The following is a 19,986-nucleotide window of genomic DNA, read 5'->3' as shown; positions in this document are numbered from 1 at the left end:
TAATGACTTGATTAAAAATTATCTATCCCCCCAATCATTCAGTAATAAAAACTGAGAACTCTGTAATAAGCAATAAATTTGTCATATCATCCATCTACACTCAACTGAAGTCCATCCAGCAGAAGAAGGATGACTAAGCGATTGTTATCAGCAGTCTGTAACTTTGCCATTCACTGACAGCAACGCAGGCTACACAAAACCAGACAGTCTTTATAAAGAGCAAACACATCAAATTTGCATTTTGCAATAGGTATCACAATAGGTATCCTCCTGCCTCTTATCACTCAAGAGCCTTACTTCATTTTGATGAGAATGAATCTCCCCACCATTCACAAGGTCTGCTAACTCTTCTTTTTACTGCTACTGTGGCATTATTAAAGGACCTTAAATGTAGCAGCCCAATCAAACAATGCAGTTTTACCAAAAGGAGCTAATTAAAAAGTGAGAGAAGCATATGGAGGCCACTGCATGCTCCTCTATGACTTGCTGACCCAATCTGATATTGGAGTACAACAAAATTCTCCACAAAATATTTTTTCCACCCAACATGTGCAGCACTCTTCTAAAACCAGACTGAAGCATTCCCTATTTTCTACTCTATCAGAGGCATTTGAAGTCTGGAACACAGTGAATGCTCCAAGTCTCCTTTCCCATTACAAACAAGCACTTCATACAGCCCATCTCAAAGGTACTGAGATATTAGAACTGCAGAAGAACTATCCCCTCCATTTTCCTGACTGTCACAGAAATCTCACTGTTCCCATAACTAGGGATGATCTACATTAAACACATTTGTAAATTGTTTACAATCACCATTCTGAACCAACATTTTCCAGCCTAACACACCCCCAAATTAAAATGAAGTAACATACATCTGATTCTCAAATGCACCTCAAGTGACAAAAATTAGTTCTGTCAAAAGCAAGACCTCATTTAAAGTTTTCAGTTTGGTCCTTCACTATCTTAAAGTTACTTTGATCACTTGGTCTTCCCACTGTCAACATCAATGAAAACTGTACTGAACAAGAAATAAAGCATTGCAGCTTTTTCAAACACATTTTAAATTAATGTTTTGCTCTTTTTTTTTGTACTAACACATTTCTAGTGTTACCTCAGATCATTCAGTTTACTGGATAAATCCTTTCTGAAGTGCTGCAGGATATGAGCTAATTAAGAAACAGCTTGTGTTATAAAACTATTAAAATACTAAATAGCTATTTGATATTTTAAACACAAAACTGTCAAGCATTTCTATTTTTGCAACAGTCAATGGATATTAGACTTTGGTAGGAAGGATACGTTTCCAATAGTGTATTAGATGCACCTAGTTTCATAACAAAATAATTCACAAGACAAATAATAAAAATCATCACTGGCATAAGTAGGTAGTAGACAGAACAAAATAAAACATTAGCTTGAAGAAAAAAAGAGGGGCTATTAATGGGCATTAAAAGCAATGAACAGAACTGACTTTTAGAGGCACGTAAATCTAAAATAAATTATTCAGATACCATAGTAAGGATTTTTCAAATGTCAAGGGTGAGCCAGAGATGGTTCCTATAACTGAATGCACTGTGATAACACTCTTGAAATGCATCAAATGGGTTATCACAGACTAGATCCTGGTGAGATCACAGAGAAAGAACGAGGAGGAGTTCCTCCCTGAAGTTACTTAGAACAAGAGTCTCAGAGCTGCAATTTCTAACATGTGACCTTTCTTACACATGGATCTCTTTTCATTTAGCTAAAAGGGCACCAAAACATTTTCTCCTGGGCACCACAGTGTTAAGAAGGCAAGACTAAAAGATATAAAGGGATATAAAGGAACTCTGCAGACAGTGGGAGGGAGGGCTCACCAAACCCTCCATCTGAGCTTGGCTTGGGGCTCGCTATGGAAAGTTTACCTTGGGAATAAAACCTGAAACCAAGTCCCTCCACTGTGAGGAAAGTACAAGTGGGGTCTGTCCCTTGAAGAGGCAGCCCTGGAGAAACTAAGCATTGAGCTCATCCCTCTGTGTGACAAACTGCTCCTCCTCATCAGCACGAGTTTTAACTGCATATCCTCCATTTCACCTTTCAGCTCCAGCACTGGCAACCTAAGCCAGGAAATGGCAGTTTCACTCCTTAGCAACACAAATCCATCTTAGACCCTTTGAAACATTTACCAGGAATGATTGACTTGCTTACCTGCCAGCTCCCAGTGATCCTGCAGTTCAGTAAGAATAATTTAGATTTTTGGCAAACAAAACTTTTATTACTGCAAGAACTTCTGACACCGGTAACACCCCCTGTGCTCTGGCACTTGCTTTGACCAAGGTGCTTCTACCACTCTTTTGCAGCCTAGGGAATAAAATGCTTTTGGTCTTAAGACGTACAGGGCTTTCTGTTTAGGTTCTATCACACACACACAATGCATATATTATAAAAATATTTTTACACACTAAATTAACATGGCTCTCAGAATAAATCAGTGGAGCTTTTTTCTGCAACCTTTACTTTGCTGTGGGTTAGTTATATAATGACAATTGGTAGGTAAAAGTGTATAAAGGAATCTAAAAACTAAAATACAGACTGAATGTTGAAAAGTTTCTATTACATTTACTAACAAAATGTTTTATCTGCCTTGAAGCATGATAAGTTAAGTGAACAGTTTATGGCAGTTCATATTAAGCTCACACAACTTTTACATTTTCATCTGATCTTCCAGTCTATCTGCACACAATCACTGACTACAAGAGTACTTCTAAGATATGAATATCCAAACTGTGCATGTTTTGTTTAAAATACTCCGCTGCTACATCCGTTCAAAGATAAAAGCTCATGTTTCAAATCTACATGAGTACTCAGATAATGAAAGGAAAGCTCAAACCAGTTGGAGACAAACTGTGCAAACTAAAATTTCTTTTCAATCTGCAAAAATAAAGGTTGATACTACGGCTGTGAATATTTTACCAAGATATTGTTAAATCATAAATAGTAGCTACTGCTCAGATCTGGTCTTTGTGATGTCATCTGCTCAACCCACCAAATATGTACACTAAAAAACTGGTCAGAAAGCACATCTATTTTTATTTTAATACAATGGAACAGTTGTGATACTAAATTCCACGCACAAAAAATGTCAAAGTGGTTTACCTGGTGAAGCCTGAGATGTGCAAGAACATTTTACCTTTGAACAGTAGTTTTGAATACAGACTTTCTCAGATATTTAAATAACAGGTAATAATAATGTACCTTTGGTACTGATTTTAAAAGCAGGAAAAAAGCTCATGCTTTGACCTACTTAATAAAAAACATTGAATTATCCACTTGTAATCTCAAACACTATTTCTCTTTTATACTAAGCCTGTGCATTTTGGCACCAAACTGAGACTGCAGAAAATTCCATTTATTTTCCAGAAGCGTAAAACAAATCTAACACAACAGAATTTGGCTCAGAAAATATTTAAGTTCATACAAAGAGTTTACTTGATGGGTTTTTCTTGCTAAAGGCAAAGTAACTCTAAGACTGGGTGCAGGTTTGATTTGCCAGGGCCCCATGCTGCAGACAAACTCATCACAAATGGGTAACTGGGGGTGGAGAGGCCACTCAGCAGAGCAAGACTGAACACTTCGTGTCTTGAGAGAAACAAAAATACCAAGGAAAAAACCAGATGACTGGTTTTCAGCTGCTGTGCTGACTTCCTGAATGTGAACATAATCTTTTACTGTCCTGCTCTCATGAACTGGCACAAATGCATTAAGAAAGAAAAACAGCCCCTGTGAATGTGGCTGCAGAGCCAAAGCAGGTACACGTAGCAGTGAGCTGTCACACACCTACTCTTTTCCCATGCTTTCTGCAGAACATGTTTATTTACACTGTGAATCTATGCACCCTACCATAAAGAAGCTCTAACAGAACCCAAAGAAGCTACAAAATGCATTTTTTTCATTTCTGTATTTGATTCATTTCCTGCAAAAATTAAAAACATCCTTATCAAAGATGAAAAAAAGAAATCTGAAGGCCAACTGAACAGCTACTTTCCAATCTAAAACTCAGACATTCCACATGATGTAACATTTCACCTTCTGAAGAATAACAAGCTTGATTTAAAGCTTTAAAGAAATAACAAATTATTTCTTAATTTCCAATTATTGCAGGTTGATGCAATAAATGCCAAAATATACAGGACTACAAAGCATCCCTCTTGATATCCATGAATTCTGGTCACATCTGAGAGAGAAATCCTGGCTCTGGCCAGCAGGAGGACCCAGACTTTTCCGCTGTTGCACAAAGGTACAGCTGTTATCTTTATGTTTCTATGAAAAATATCACTTTTTCATGAATATTATTAAAGGCTGAGATGACAAAGATAGTTCACAGCTTTACTTTGACTATGCAGCCTAAAAACATTCCTGTATCGTTTCAATTATATTCAGAAGAAAAAACAGCAATAATGCTTGTTAATTTTTAGTCATTACCTCAGCCCACTTGTGCATCTCAGAGACACACTGAATTCTTTACAAGGAGCACAGCTGCTTATTCTAAAGAAATGTTTTGCTCATTTCCACCCAACAGCCGCAGAGGATCCTCTGGTCCATGGAGAAACAAGATCTGATGGTTTAACTGCCCTCATCATCACCGTCAGAAAAAGCCAAGCCTCAGGGCAAAAGCCCAACAACACTCATGCTCAAGGAAAAACAACAAGTCTGCTTCGTTTTATTTTCAAACTAGAACCTAAAGCTGGGAAATCCACCGAGGTTAGCAAGACTGAATACTTGCTGGTTAGACAGGAAAAAAAAAAAAGGTTTCCACACAGAGAAGTCAAACAAGGGATTTCTTAGCTGTTCAAAATCCAACCAAATAACATTTCCATCTCTACCATAGAGAACCTACCGACACCGTCAAAACCCATTCAAGTGCCACCACATCGTGTTCTTTATAAAGGAAATGGGTGTGTTCTGAAAGCCCTTTCTGTTTGGATGTATCTCATCTGGCTCTTTCTGAAGGTAAACTTGAGTTCCTGAGGAGCTGTGATTCACTAACAGGCATTCAGAGAGATCAGAAGCACTGAACAAAGAGGGCACAGTATTTAAACCCAGTAATATCTGGGGGCAAGTCAACCCTGTACACAATTTTAAAACTTTTGTACTGCTGGTTCCTTATCCTTCATTTGTAACTTCAAATTTTTTTCTGCATTACAGCTTGCATTTCACCTGAAAGGGCAAAAATTGTAGGTTTCTAACTAAAATGTTGTATAGGATCATTATAGTCAATTTTGAGACTTTTCTGTGTTGAAAAGTAAAACACTCCTACACACCTTTTCAAGAGAGCTGCGTGATACTTTCACACCTTGCTCTCAAGGAGATGGCACTAAGCCAGTCAGACAAGGAAAGCAATCTGTTTTTATTAAATGTGATCAGTTATAGAGGACTAACTTTCAGCATAATGGTTCACTGAGCGAGACTGTTCTTGCTTGAAGGGTTTCACACTGAGTGACAAGAACCACTCCTGCAATCTCTATGCAGACAGACCAGAACATCTTATCTTGAGATTCTAACGGGCCTGTCACCACCAGAGCTAAGAAACTGAACTTTTCCAGTGGATGCAGCCATGCCCATGACTTATCTTCAGCATGCAGTAACTACCTCTCCTGAAAAGTCAAATCATACCACAATTTCCTGTCTCCATTTGTTCTGCCTTCCAGCACGCCGAAAGGATTGGAGGCTGTCATGGCAAATTCCACTTAGCTACTTTGTCACATACAGGTCAATAACTCACCAAAGATTAAATTCTGCAGCATCCTGGGGCCCTGCTCAGAATACAAGCAAGTATTTTACGATGGCATGACTACAACATGGACAACAGAAATTCTCCCACACGTTGTCAGTTAAATAAAGAACAATGCCTGACCACCCTTTCAGTGAAGAAATCCTTCCTGATGTCTCATCTGAACCTCCCTTGATGCAGCTTGAGGTCATTTCCTCTTGTCCTCATCACGTTATCAATAACAAAACCTTTCATGGGATGTTGCAATATTTTATCAAGTCTGAGGGATAAAGCTTTAAGTTGTTCAATATTTTGCCATTTCTAGATATTTTACTTAGAATTTTTTTTAATCCCAAATCACAATACTTTATCTTTTTCCTTTGAGTGTTGTTTTAAACACAAGCTTCCAACAAAACCTGGGAGAAAACACCTATGACCAATTAGATTACCAAGACCAGTAAGTACAATAAATGCAACAAGGTATTTAAGAGACTCACAGCTGAAACATCTGTAATGCCTGTGATACCAGCATGTGATATATAGATACAAGCCATCAAGATCAAACTATGCAGCTTTTAGACTTAGAAAGACATTTCTGCTTATAAGACTTTCACCTGCATTACTAGCAGATTGTACACCACAGGGGCCCAAATAAATAGTGATTTCACCTCCATTTCATCACATTTCCATCTGCACAGTAATTCCTATTAAGTTGCATAAATAACTCTAAGAGCAACTATCAGCCACCAGGGCTTAAAAAACTGCTTTCTCCTCATATTTAACAAAGTGCTCTTCATTCATATTCAACTTTACCATATTCTTGTAGATCTCAAAAATAATTTAAATGTAAACATTTACTAGTTTAGTTTCCCTTTTTCTATACATAAAACTCATTAGAACTTTTCTTTGTGGCCACAAATCCCCAGAGTACCAAAAGTATTTTGTGTTACTCCATGACAGTGAAGCTACCAAATCAAGCCCTGAAATGCTTTCAAGTTTCAAAGTTTATTCATATCATAAACACCAGACTGGTTCCCCCTTTGTTCTGAACTAAAGTGAAATAAATATGAACAAGGCAATTGTATGCACAAAGGCCAGTTTACTAGTACAAGGAGAGCTAGATGCAACAACAAACAGTTTCAGGATATTTCATTTAACACTGAAAAATTTATTTCTGAAAAAAGCAGAAGAGTTTTTGAAGGAAATTTATAAATAGACACTGAAGTCAACAAACACTGACCTCTACCATGTGACTTGTGTGATCCTGACCTTTGTTGCACAGTGAGGTCAGAAGGCTACTAAGACAGTGTTTATTAACAGTATTTGTCATATGTAAATTATTTACATAATTCTTCAAGATACAACTAAGTTATAGTTCCTGAGCAGATTTTATACCACAAATTTGGCTGAAGAAGTTTCTTTACAACATGGAACATTTAAAGCCAGTGACAAATATTACACCTAACATTTGTAACACTTTTCATTGATCTCTGGGCTGATACTTCAGCAATACATTGAAAAGGTGTTTCTATTCTGAAACCAGACACACCTGTCAGCATATGTGAGGTTTTATGCAAGAGAATTACTTCCTATTAAGTAAGCAACCCCCCCCATACTTTCACTGAAGGAATGTTTAACATGAGATGCAAAAGCAAAATGTTTTCACTTAGTTATTATTCACAGCTGGATTCCTGTGGGAACATTTTCTGCATCACTGTTGCCATAGTAATTACTATAGAAACCCTGAATGCAATGGGCTCTAACCTGTTCAAACTGTGGTACCATTAAAGCTCCATTCAAAATATCCACTCAGGACAGAAAATGTTCACTTAGATCTACTTTTGCCAGCAACAAGTTAGGTTTTCTACTCTCTTCAATATAAATGCACTAACTACATTAATTTCAGCCCAAGACCATTTCACAAGAACATACAGGAAACCTTGTTAAAATAATTTTCTTGCAAGTACAGAATCCTCTATTTTAAAATAACATTATACCAGTGATGGCTCTTAAATTGTTTATGTTTTGTCCCAGGTCAAAGAACATTCCTTAAAAAGTACATTTATCAGTAGGAGATATCTGGAGCTAGTTTTTTTCCAAAATGCATATACAAGAACATTTAAAAAAATAAAATTTATTTCTATGGATACATACACCCCTATGCTTTTTCCTTTCCTTCTTGATTACAATCCCTGCAAAACCAGGCATTGACACATGAAATGAGGCACAAAATGGCATTTTGTTGTAAAGCAGAACAGTGATGAGCCACCAGTGGAGGAAATTAGTAGCACTTGCACATCTGCACACACAGTTTTGTTCTTTATTTCCAGCATGTTCTGGGTTTTTTTTTTTCCTGACACTCTCTGAAACTTTTAATGCCATGCCTTTAAAATAGAGCACATTTATCTTTGTTCTTACTCTTGCTGATAGCTAATGTATTTGGGTTTCAACGAGGTACATTAGAGAAAACACTGAAATATTTCATTAGAAAAACTGAAAATCTCCCCAGTCACAAACACAAAAGAACAAGCTTTTCAGTCTCTATACACAAAGTACTGGAAGACAAGGACAATATCCCCAGTCACTACAGCAGCTGAAATAAGAGTCAAACCACAAGGGAAGAAATGAAATAGATGTTGATTTGATCAATGATGATGCAAAAGTATTAAACGTTTCCTTTGTGGTCATGGACACCAGAAGTGCTGTTGGTAGCCTCGGTGAGTGGTCCTACTCCTTTTGAATACATCGAGTATGTTTCTGGAGCCAAGCTGTTGGATTTTTTCCAATCACACTATATCTCTTGCTTAATAAAACACTATCTGTGCTTTCAGAACAGCATTTTTCATTTCCAAATGCATCAAAATCAATGTTTTATGAACAACTGATGTGAAAAGAGCTCACTTCAGCTGATACTCTCCCCACCCTCCAACTGAAGTGAGGGTCCCACATCAAGGATTTCAGGCTGCTGCAGGATGCACTGAGAATGTTATCCAAGAGGCCTCCAGGCAGATCTCCCAACCCTGACATCTTCAAACCCAGAAAGAAGAGACATGCAGCACATTTGATAGATCAATCACTTGGGAGAAGTGGCACAGTAACGAAGGACGAGTTTGCAATTCTCATGTTACACTATGGCTCTTTGTTCAGGGTAAAGACTGAAGATAAAAGCTGCTTTCTTACTTCCAGGAGACCAAGGTGGCACCAGAATGAGGTGAAGCAGCACTCACAAGGCACGGGGTGGGATGTGACCTCATGGTCACAGCCAGAGCCGAAGATCTGAGGTTTGGCACTGAGCACGCAGGGTGACAGCAGAACCCCACCTCCCGCTGCAGGCAGACCGTGCTGGGGCAGCTGAGCAAGGTCCTTCCAGAGGCAGCAGCCCCAGGCTGTGTCCCCCAGGCTGTGTCCCCACCTCTGTGAGCCCCTGCCACGCCAGGGCTGTGCTCAGCTCAGGGCAGCGCCTGTGCTGCTGCTCACACCAAGGACGGCAATGGCCACGCTCTGTGGGGCCTCCCTCGCCAGGCCAGCCCTGACCGGCACCTCTCAGCCCAACCACACATTTCACACACTTCTGCTAAACTGGAGCACGTTTGCTCTGGCAGTTCTTCTATCTTCTAAAACACGAAACGAGGCAATGAGATCAAAAGTTGCTGGCAAGACTAAGAGCAGAGTCACATGTCATTTCCTGAGGAAACCAGGCTCTCTTCAAACCACACACATGCACCTACTTTCTGCAAGTCTGACTTGCTGAGATACCTCGAGAAGCACAGAAAATGGTTTCAGAACTCCGAGCTGCCATGTCCCTCAGTGTCCTACTGAGAAAGATAAAAGTTTGGGGAGTTACTTAGTTGGATCTTTAAACTCAAAATGTGTCATAACTTCCATTCTTCAAGTAAACATATGGAATAGGGAAAACGAGCTTTTTCTTTAAATTGGCATAATCAATCAACCACCCTACTTGGGGAGAAATGAAATTATTTTTTGTCCAAGTTCATAAAATGGGGTGGCTCTTCTCAAGAGAAAAATATTTAAAATTACTAGCAAGTGAAAAAGATTAAATATTAAATCTTATCCACAAAGACAAACATTAACACTGTGTTTGATATGCAAACAAGGAGCTTTAAGATGATCACTAAACTCAACTGCATTGTGAAAAAAGATGCAGAAAAGAAGCATCACAGTCTTTTTATGTTATCTTTAAATGGAAACCAGATCAAAGCAGTTACATCTTTGCTTTAGTGGAATATAAACAGAGTTGCAGTACACTTGTAATGGAGTTCTACTGTGAGCACTTGTAATGGAGTTCTACTCTCAGTTAACAAAAGAAATTGCCCTATAGTGCATTTGAGATGTAACTGATTGCTAAAAGGCTATTAAGGCATTAAATTACCATAGCAGACATTTATTGTAAGCATGATCTGGTATCAGGAGTGTCAATCTTTGCACACCAATTACAAAGCCTAATAGACAATTAACACATAATAAAGTGGGTGTAACTACATTTTTACAAGAGGTTCACACAAAAACCTTTCTGTTCTTACAGAAATCTCAAAACATGTACAAAGTACTGTGTAAAGAACCTGAAATTTTAGACATTTCACTTTCAAATAAATACAGGCACTTGAGTAACTCAGCTTGTTTTCCTACACAAGTTAGCACTGTAAACAAAAGAAATTCACGTGTTTTGTTAAAATCGCCTCTTGACTAAGTCTGCAACAAAGCAAGACAGCCGGCATCCATACTGATCCCAAATCTTGCTCTGCAGCACCACAGTGTTGTTTACCTGAGCAATCTCTAAACTCCCGGGTTAGGCTGAGAAAACAGCTCAGCACTCTCTCCAGGGAAACACAGCTTGTTGCTTCGCAAGACTACAAACTATCCTCATCTATTCACCTACCAATGCAAAATCCCAAATCAACAGTGACCTGGAGATTGATTAGACACTTTTGGAGACTACCAGTATCTTGGCAAAAGAATCACAGATTCCTGACTGGACAAAAAATAGTATTTTAATCACCAATTAAAACAGTTTGACTTGAAATTGGCAAGGAAATAATACTCAGGAACTTTGATGGGATTTAACACAAGACCATTTCCTATAAATAAGGACACCAGAGATTCAGAATCCAAAACAAGTTTTTACCAGTTCTCAAGTCTTGGGTCAATCTTCCTACCTGCCCTTTGTGACAATTATGTGCTTCTGTGGGTAGAAGCCAGCTGCTGACAGGCCTGAGGCAGGAGCACGGTAAGAAAATCTTGATCCTATCCTACCTTTATGAGAAAAACAAAGAGCTGAACATTCATGGCCTGTGTTCCTCAGGGAGACAGAGACAGCTGCTTCAGTCACATGAAATTACACATTAGTAGAGGAACATAAGAAATCACTATTCTGTTTATGACTACAATATTAGAATAAACAATTTTTCCAAAGTGTACAGAGTCAGGGGACATCCCTCAGCTGTCTTCTTGCAAAAGAAACCTGCTCAACCTGACAGGAGAAAGCTCTGCAAAGCACACCTACGGACCTGAAGGACACTGCTGGTCAGAAAAGTCCAGCCCTACCCATACAGCACACAAACTATGAGCAAAACCAGACACATACAAACTTCAGAGAGGAAATGCAGAAATGGCTCTGGTGCTAAAGAATTGACCTTTTCAATACCTTGGGGTACACTAAAAAACTACCACAAAACCAAGTATTGTAATTGTATGAAGTCCTTCAAAACAAAAGACAAACACCAGTAGGTGGGAGAAGCTTGGCTACAGTTGAACTGGAATTAAAACATGACATATTTCCCAAAGGAAAGAGCCCCAGGAGGGCTGGTCCCATGCCAGGAGCGCCCTCGGGGGCACAGCGCAGGCAGCAGCGACTCACAGGGCCCAGCGCTGCTCCCCCGCTCCAGCACACGGAGAACGAAAAGATTTATTTCCATTTTGTTATTGCAGGAATAATAAACCAGCAGATTATCAAATAAATTTCAATGGTTAATGATAAACTAATTTAGCCCTCTAAATCCTCTTTTTTCTCTCCGCTTTCTTCTTTATTTGTATGGAGATCAGATATTTCCCACAATTTTCTGTTTTGTTATGTAGTGCCCCCTTGTCAACACAGAACAGGGGAAGAAAATGAAAGAGCTCTTTGGGTCAGTTGCTAATTTAGACAAAGGAGGATACCCGGGAGAAGGAAAAAATCTCCAAACTTATGAAATCTGATGGATGGGACAGAGAAGGTGCTATATACCAGGGCAGATACAATAAAAGCACATCAACACCTTCCCTGCCTGCACTTTGCTACAAATCCCTTCCTGATCTGTAGTTGACTCAGCGTGACTCCCTCCCTGCGCTGAGTTAGGGAACAGCAGATTTGAGAGGGAGGGAAATGTGCTGAAGCATGCCCAGGTACAACCTGCCAGATCTAGCTCTGTGTAGTAATAAATAATGCATTATCAAGTGTCAGATGTGAATGTATCTAAAGAAATTGCAAAGACACATCAGTTTTTTAAAAATTGAGTGCAACGTGTCTTCTTTTTTTAATCTATCTAGTCACATACAACTTGCATTTAATCTGTGGAATACAAACACATTATATAGCTTTGAAAATAGAGTCACATTTATCTTAGTGTTCTGTACAGAGTGGGGCTGGGGAGAGACACCAAGAGAGAAAAACTGAGAGCTCCTCCTTTTTCGTGCAGTTTGCAGCAATTAATGAGTCTTTGAAACAAAAATCTTCTCTACACTCAGAAGCATAGTAGTAATTAAATTCACTGTTTTAAAAACAACTATAGAATCCATTTTTTAAAATGAAGACATAACTAACCAGACAGCTCATAAAACACAGTCAGCTCTTGGCCTTCACCACTGAGTACAAAGCCTGACAGAAGATGACAACAAACCACCGCTATTCCTGCCAACAGGTTCGGTTAATTTTTAATTTATGCTTCTTATAATAATTAAGTTGAAAGACAGGAAAGAAAAACATGAGTTCTTCATACTAACCAACACAAGAGGATATTCTGAAATATTTGCAGGTAGTTTTTTGTCACATATTTGTAGCAAGTTTCTGTTCATAATGACCTTAATACTCCTATTCACATAGGTTCTCTCTTTCCACATCAAAAGAAACGAGGCTGCTGAAGAAGTTCCTTGTGTAGTTTTAAGTCAATGGAATCACAACCTAATACAGAAAAGCTGTCTTCTGTATCCCACAGATTGGCAGGTGACCAAATGTATTCAGCTTGAAAGATATATATATTCAAATCATTGTCTCTTCCAACACTTAGCTATTGAAATTTTCAGGGCCCCACAGGAAAATGCAGTTAATTTAACCAGTTCACCTCCAGCCTACCTTCCCCCACAAAGGAAAGATCAAATTACAAATCACCCTTTGTTTCTGATCTTCTGTTTCCAAATACTGCAATGTGTAAATATTCCCAAAGAAATACCATTTGTGTTCCTTAAAACTTTAGCACCAGCTCCCTCTACAGCCAGAGAATTAACTAAACATATGTAAGAACTACATTTTTGGGAAGAGGGAGGCAAGAAGTGTCTTCCTATCAGTATTAGAGTATTAACTAGAAACTCAGCTGTAATACATGCTGAACAAGTGTATAAAATAAAACAGACTGTTTATAAGAACAGATTGTGTACTCAGTGAAAAGGAATCATGACCAAGGCCAAGAACCTTTAGAAACAGAAGTAGGGTAAGCACACAGGAAACAGATGGTCACCAGTGGTAGATCACTGGGTTTGGGGGGTTTTTTACATAAAAAAAGTTGTGGTTCATATAGATACATGCACCCCCAGAGAGAACGAAGATGTTTCAAAGAGAGTAGCAGAAACTCACACTCACTGTCCCCTGCTCTGCCAGTGAGGAGCTGCACAAGGGGTGGAGTTGGTCAGGGCAGCTGTTCCGAGCTGGCCCCAGGGACACGGACAGGCCAAGAGGCCGTGCCCAGGGCAGAGGGAGCTGGAGGGGCCGATGGCTGCATGGGCATGGGCACAGGCCAGTGACGGTGAGCAAAGCCCCTGTGCATGGCCTGTTTGTCCGTCCCTTCAACTGCAGTTACTGCTCGTGCTGGGAAAAGCTGTCATTGTAACAAACAGCCTTTTAAGCCCTGTGAATTCCTTTAGTGCTAGCTAAAGCAGGACAGTGCTGAGTCCTGAATTAATATGTGCAAGTGGTTCCTGCAGCCTTAAAGACCATGGGCCTGAGCAATGCTGATAAGAAGCTGCATCTCAGCCAGATCACGCTGGGATGCACTCAAAGAAAAGGTACCTTTTTTTTTGGAGGCCTCTGACCAAATAAGATGATCTGAGGAATAGAATATTCCCCAAATGACCACCAGAGACCCTCTGATGCCTACTCTGATGTAAATAAGCTCCAAGAAGTTATTTGAATATGCAAAAGAATTCATGTGAATGTTTAGCACGTATGTATGAGTCTTGGGAAATGTAATGAATATGTAAAAGCTACATAGATTTAAACCAGTGTGTTACCTAATGGGTTAGGCAGAAATATCCCCCTCACCTAAAATCTGGCACCCAAAGAAAAGTGATGCCTCTTCCTAATACTGAAATTACAGTGCTAGAGAGTTTTATTTCTGACTTGTGGTGACACTATCATTGTCATTAGTAAGGGGTTAAGCCATGACAGCTATGAAGGAAGAAAGGCAGTGTTTTCCTTTACTTGGCTTGTTCAAGTGTTTCATATTTTTCAAAAAGAAATTTTGACTATTTCTGCAATTTTTGTGGTTTTTTTTTCAGAAGATAATAAAGAAGGAAAAGAAAATACATCAAGATGCTGCATATCTGAATGAGAAAATGAGGCTCTATAGCGTGAATAAGAACTAAGACAGATGACAAATTTCATCCTTGTTCTAAACTACACAAACTCATTTACTTTGTATTTGCAAGACAACACTGAAGGAGATGTTTTCATCCCCTACAATCATAATTTCAACTTACAAATGACCAAACCCTGAGTTAGGGATGGTGAGGCATCCTTCCATAGTGTATTAGTTACTAACATTGGTGATCCAAGCCCAATCACCTGTGTTGTTTACCACCCTGATAGCAGGCACTCTCTAATACATGGAGGGGGGCGCAGGGAGAGGCAAATGAAAGGAAGCTTAAAAAATTTCACATATTGAAATGTGAAAGCCTGGTTCCTTATTTAAAGTTATACAGATTGAGCTTCTCAGTACCAGTGATTCCTGTTCAAGTGAGTTACTCACACAGTCCAAAGTGATATTTTCTATTAAAGTTTTTTTTTTTTTCGATTTCACCAGGATAGTCCATAAGGAAGAATACAACAAGATACTTTTAAAAAACAGATGGACTGACAGACTTTCACATTCCTTTCCTACATCAAAGTAAGTAAAAGTTACAGTTTTAAAGCATTCTGCAGCTCTTTAATACAGAAATATATTTCACTCCCTCTATACACTCCCTGTGAGCACTCAATTTATTTGTCAGAGTACAAAAGCTTTGTCATCAGCCATGCACTAACACACATTCATAAACAAAATACCATTGAGGGCAGCCTAAAGATGTCATTACCTTTTACTTGGATAAAAATTTCTTGACATTCAACTGGAACCAATCAGGTATTTCAGAAATGTTTGTTCTAACTCCCTCCCTCAGCTAACAGCTATAATAAAGAGACATGTAACATTAAAAAAGCAGGTAGGACACAATAGTCATAACCAAGTATTCAGCAAATGTTTTAAGAGACACACTACCAACAAAAATTATTTGCAGTATGACCTAGAGACAATGCAATCATATGTACAAGATGCAGGTTACAGCTTTATCCAAGAACCTAGTGAGTGATGATCTCTCACCAAAATTAAAAAAAAAAAAAATGAACCCCCTTCAAAAACCCACCAAGCAGTAGGCTTAACTTAGTAAGGTGTTTTTTGAACAACCTCGGCTGCTATGTCCTTATGTGATCCCAGAAAAAAGCCAAGGGAGGGGTGGGAAGGGGGAAGGAGAACAGCCAGAGAGGGAGTGGGCACAGCCCCTCACCCGAACCAAGGCTGCCACCTCGTGGGCTTGGGCCGGGAGCAGCCCCAGCGCTTTTCTTTCTCAAGGCAAAATCAAGAGGTTTTTGATCCCATCCAGGATGAGGAAATGCAATCCATACTTAGTTTTGCAAGACATAATGATTGAACATATGTTTAAACTTGTATTTGCCTCTGGGGCATATTTTCTTCAGCTACAAAGCCCATTTCATGTATGCATGAGGCAAAGTCAGCAGTTGGTGAGTGCACTTAACTTTAACCATTTCATCACATTCTCATCTCTCACTGTTTGTAGGTGTGCTACAGAGCCTCATGAGTCACCCTCTCCATGTCCTACGTCACTCTCCTGGATCTTCATCCACTTCCTTTAAGGGACTGCTCCCAGGCTGCAAGGCCCAAGGCAAGTGATTTCCTGGTAACAATTTTCAATTCTACTACTCCTTTTATGGGCAGAGGAGTACTTTAAATAAACTGGGAGAGTTAGGTAAGAGACAAGTGACTTCACATACATACAGTAAATATTTATCTGCTTTATTAAAAGTGGTTGGTGATAACATACAATATGTTATGCTAACTGTCCTGAATATTTTATGGCTTTCCAAGAAAAGCATTTTCTCTCTTTGTAATAAGACATACTAGAAAGCAACTAATTCAAGGTCTCTTGCAGATAAGGTTAATTTTACCCAGCTATCTGAAATGTTAATCTGTAATTTATAGGGCTTCCTTTTTGCACACACTGTAACCTTGTATTCCCTGAACATGCATGTGCCTTTTGTAATCAAACATCTGCAGTTAAACCACACTTGACTAGAGCCAGTTTAATTGAGTCCTTCAGGATGACGCATTTCTACTGATTAAACAAGGATATAAGAGAAACAGGGAAGGTTGTGAAACTTGTTTCTCTTCTTACTGTAATTCCAGACACATAATTCTTCCTTCATCAACTGGCAGCTGGCAAAAGCTGCAACAGAGCCATGATGATTTATTGTCACGAAACCTGACTTCCCACACAGGCTACGACTCGGCCCGTGCACTTGTCTGTCTGAGGTACAGAAGGCAGCAACTCAGCTGCTCCCTCCTGATCCTCACTGAGGAACAAGGGCTGTGTGATTAAAGGCACAGGCATTCAGGTAAGATCTATGGGTATCTACTTTGCTCCTCATGGAGTGAAGATGAGGATTTTCAGCTGCTCACCATTGCTTTCCTTCTTGCTTTTACCCAGTCATGGGGATGTCAGTTCAAGTATTGTTTTCATCTCAGTTGACTCTTATTTCTATTTCATTATTGAAAGATGAACTTTTAAAAAAAAAAAAAAAGTGATTCAAGTACAGGTTATACAATTCTCCAGAATAATTACTTTTTCTATACCAAAGAGTTTCCAGACATCTGCACACTTAGATATGACAGTAAGCTGTTCTTTTTCAATGTATGCCATGATGGAGCTGGGTTTAGTTAGTTTAAGCAATATCTAAATTCAGTATCTAAGCATTCACTCTATGGACTGAAGTTTCAAGAGCTTCCCTTCCCCACAAAATCACCAGTGTCAGCTTAGAAAAGAAAGCTGAAACAAAAACTGTCTGTTACAGCATAAAACAAAAAAGATGTTACAATGTTTCTGTCCTCAAACTCAGTTTAACCCAAGTCATAAGTACAGAGTCAGAATGCATTAGAGTCCGCATATAACAGTGCTTGTTTGGTTAGTTCTAAGATGTATAGATTTATTTATTCATAACATGGACAGTTTTCAGAGAAATTTTGTCTAAAAGTGATTAAAACTCTGTTATAGAAATAGCAGAACATTGCATACTTCATAAGGAACATGGCAGAGTATTTGGAGACAGAAATAGAAAGCCAAGGCACCAAAACTGTCATGAGACACCCAGAACCCAAATTTCAATTATTAGTTTTAAAAGGATTAAATAGTTCCTGACTTAATCCTAAGTAACATCATGAAGTAGTGACTAGCAAGATTTCATCCAGCCTAGAGGAAGCATGTTATAAAATCCACACACAATAACAACACCTGGAAAATTTCCAATTCTCCTGCACATTTGTTTTGAAAAACAATGTGCCAGCCAGCGACTTTCACAGAAAGCCTGGATGAATTGACACAGTTCCCACTTGCTCCCTAATCTTTAGTTCCTTTCTCGCAATTTTCAACATTAAGACACTGACAATCTGCCAAATCAGGAGCTGCTACAATTTCAAGGCTCTCAAGCCTCAGTTGTTCAACACTCTTGCACACCAGCTCAGAGAGCTGATATTGTTGATGTTATGACCATCCACCACGTTCCTTCACCTTCCTGCTTATCAAGAGCAGCTTAATTTGGTTTGCACATGAACTGTGCCACAATACCCTGCAGTTATCAGACACTCACAGCAGTCACACTTCTGCTACTACCAGCATTCTTCTGCTGCTGTAATCTTGTTTATGTATGTTGGGAGGGGAAAAAAATCAACAGAATCAAGTGAAGCATTGCAAGTTTGAGAATTCAATAATTTTTTCATCAGGTAGATACACCAAACTATGCAGATGCAAAGCACTGATACACCAGAATGGCAGACTTGGTAAATGGCTGTACAAGGTAACTGGGGTTCAGTCAATTATTTACTCTCCCCTCTGTTTCTAGGGGGCCTTGTGCAACATCAAAGCCTTTTATATGCATCCTAAATGATGTTTAAATGCTAGATAAGGTCCAGCTCAGGGCTTTTCTCTGTGGATGCTTTTGACTTAATTGAATATATTATCCTGTCACTGTATACTTTTAACAGACATTTCTAATCTTCCTATGACTAACACCAGTCCTTACCAATACTCATATTTTCATGAAAAAAAACTCCAGAACCATCAGAATGTAAATAAGTTCCAAGAATCAGACAATGAATAAACAGCAATAAAAGAACAATGCAGCAAGGCAGTGCACCATTGCACTTTATTAGGCTGAAAAAAATAATGTTCATTCAACTGTAGTATTCACAGAAGCCCAGAATAAAAAATAGTATTTTAGAAACCTAACCAGACATGCACCACTCTGCTATTGATAAAGTCCTCCCTGGGCCTCCTTATCTCCAGGTTAAACAATCTCAATTCCCTCAGCTGCTCCTCATCAGACTTGTGCTCCAGCCCTTCTCTGGACACACTCCAGCCCCTCAATGTCTTTGTGTAGTGAGGGGCCCAAAACTGAACCCAGGATTTGAGCTGTGGCCTCAGCAGTGCCCAGTACAGGGGGACAATCACTGCCCTGGTCCTGCTGGCCACACTACTGCTGATACAGCCAGGATGCCACTGGCCTTCTTGGCCACCTGGCCTCACCTGGGCTCATGTTCAGCTGCTGCCAACCAACATCCCCAGATGCTTTCCTGCCAGGCAGCTTTCCAGGCAGCCACTCTGTCCCCAGCTGGAGATGCAGGGGGCTGCTGTGACCCAAAGGCAGGATCCATCTTTACCTTGTTGAACCTCACACCACTGGCCTTGGCCCATGGATCCAGCCTGTCCAGATCCCTCTGCAGAGCCCTGCTACCCTCAGCAGATCAACACTCCCACCCAGTTTGGGATGCAACCTGCAAATTTACTGAGTGCCCTCCATCCCCTCATGCAGATCACTGATAAAGATCTTAACCAGAACTGTCCCCAGCTCAATACCACAAGCAGGATATAAAAATCAGCAGAAGACATCAAATGAAAAAAGTGTTTGTGTCAACTTCCCACCCCCCTCAGTAGATTTGTGAGTTAGGAGGGAAGCCCACAGTTCTTCCTCATCCTGCCCTTTTATCCAAAGATTTTGTTGAGAATGTTCCAGAAGAAATGTTTAAAAGAAACTACTTTCAGGTATTATTATGCTGTTAGTTTAATATTATATTAAAACCAAAGCAAAAAAAAAAAAAAAGATTATTTGATTTCCTAACAGCATGCAACAGGAAACAGAACATTGATTTGCTAATATTTCTTCAATTCTTTAGCTTTTCAAGAGTATTTCTCAGACAACAAAAACAACATAAGGTAGGTTTTTGTTCATATGGGTGTCATGCTTCCTGTCATGAATTTACTGGTTGTTTGACACATGGTAAATAAATAATGTAAAAAATCCTTAGCAAACAATAGCAAATAAAAACCAGCAGGCTCTCAAGAAAAAGCTCATTAACCCAGGTGGAATAGTCTCAAAGCCTTTTCAACACCCTGTTCCCTTCATGGAAACAAAGCAGGTGCTAGAAATT

At 39.3% G+C, this 19,986-nt stretch overlaps 1 protein-coding gene across 1 annotated transcript in view; it reads right to left on the bottom strand.

The window, feature by feature from the left end:
* The window catches only part of ARHGEF3 (Rho guanine nucleotide exchange factor 3), a 107,392-nt gene that overhangs the window by 75,009 nt on the left and 12,397 nt on the right, over positions 1-19,986 (bottom strand).

This window comes from Molothrus aeneus, chromosome 12 (assembly GCF_037042795.1).
Source record: "Molothrus aeneus isolate 106 chromosome 12, BPBGC_Maene_1.0, whole genome shotgun sequence".
Lineage (NCBI taxonomy): Eukaryota > Metazoa > Chordata > Aves > Passeriformes > Icteridae > Molothrus > Molothrus aeneus.
This window is presented reverse-complemented; position numbering and strand designations above follow the sequence as displayed.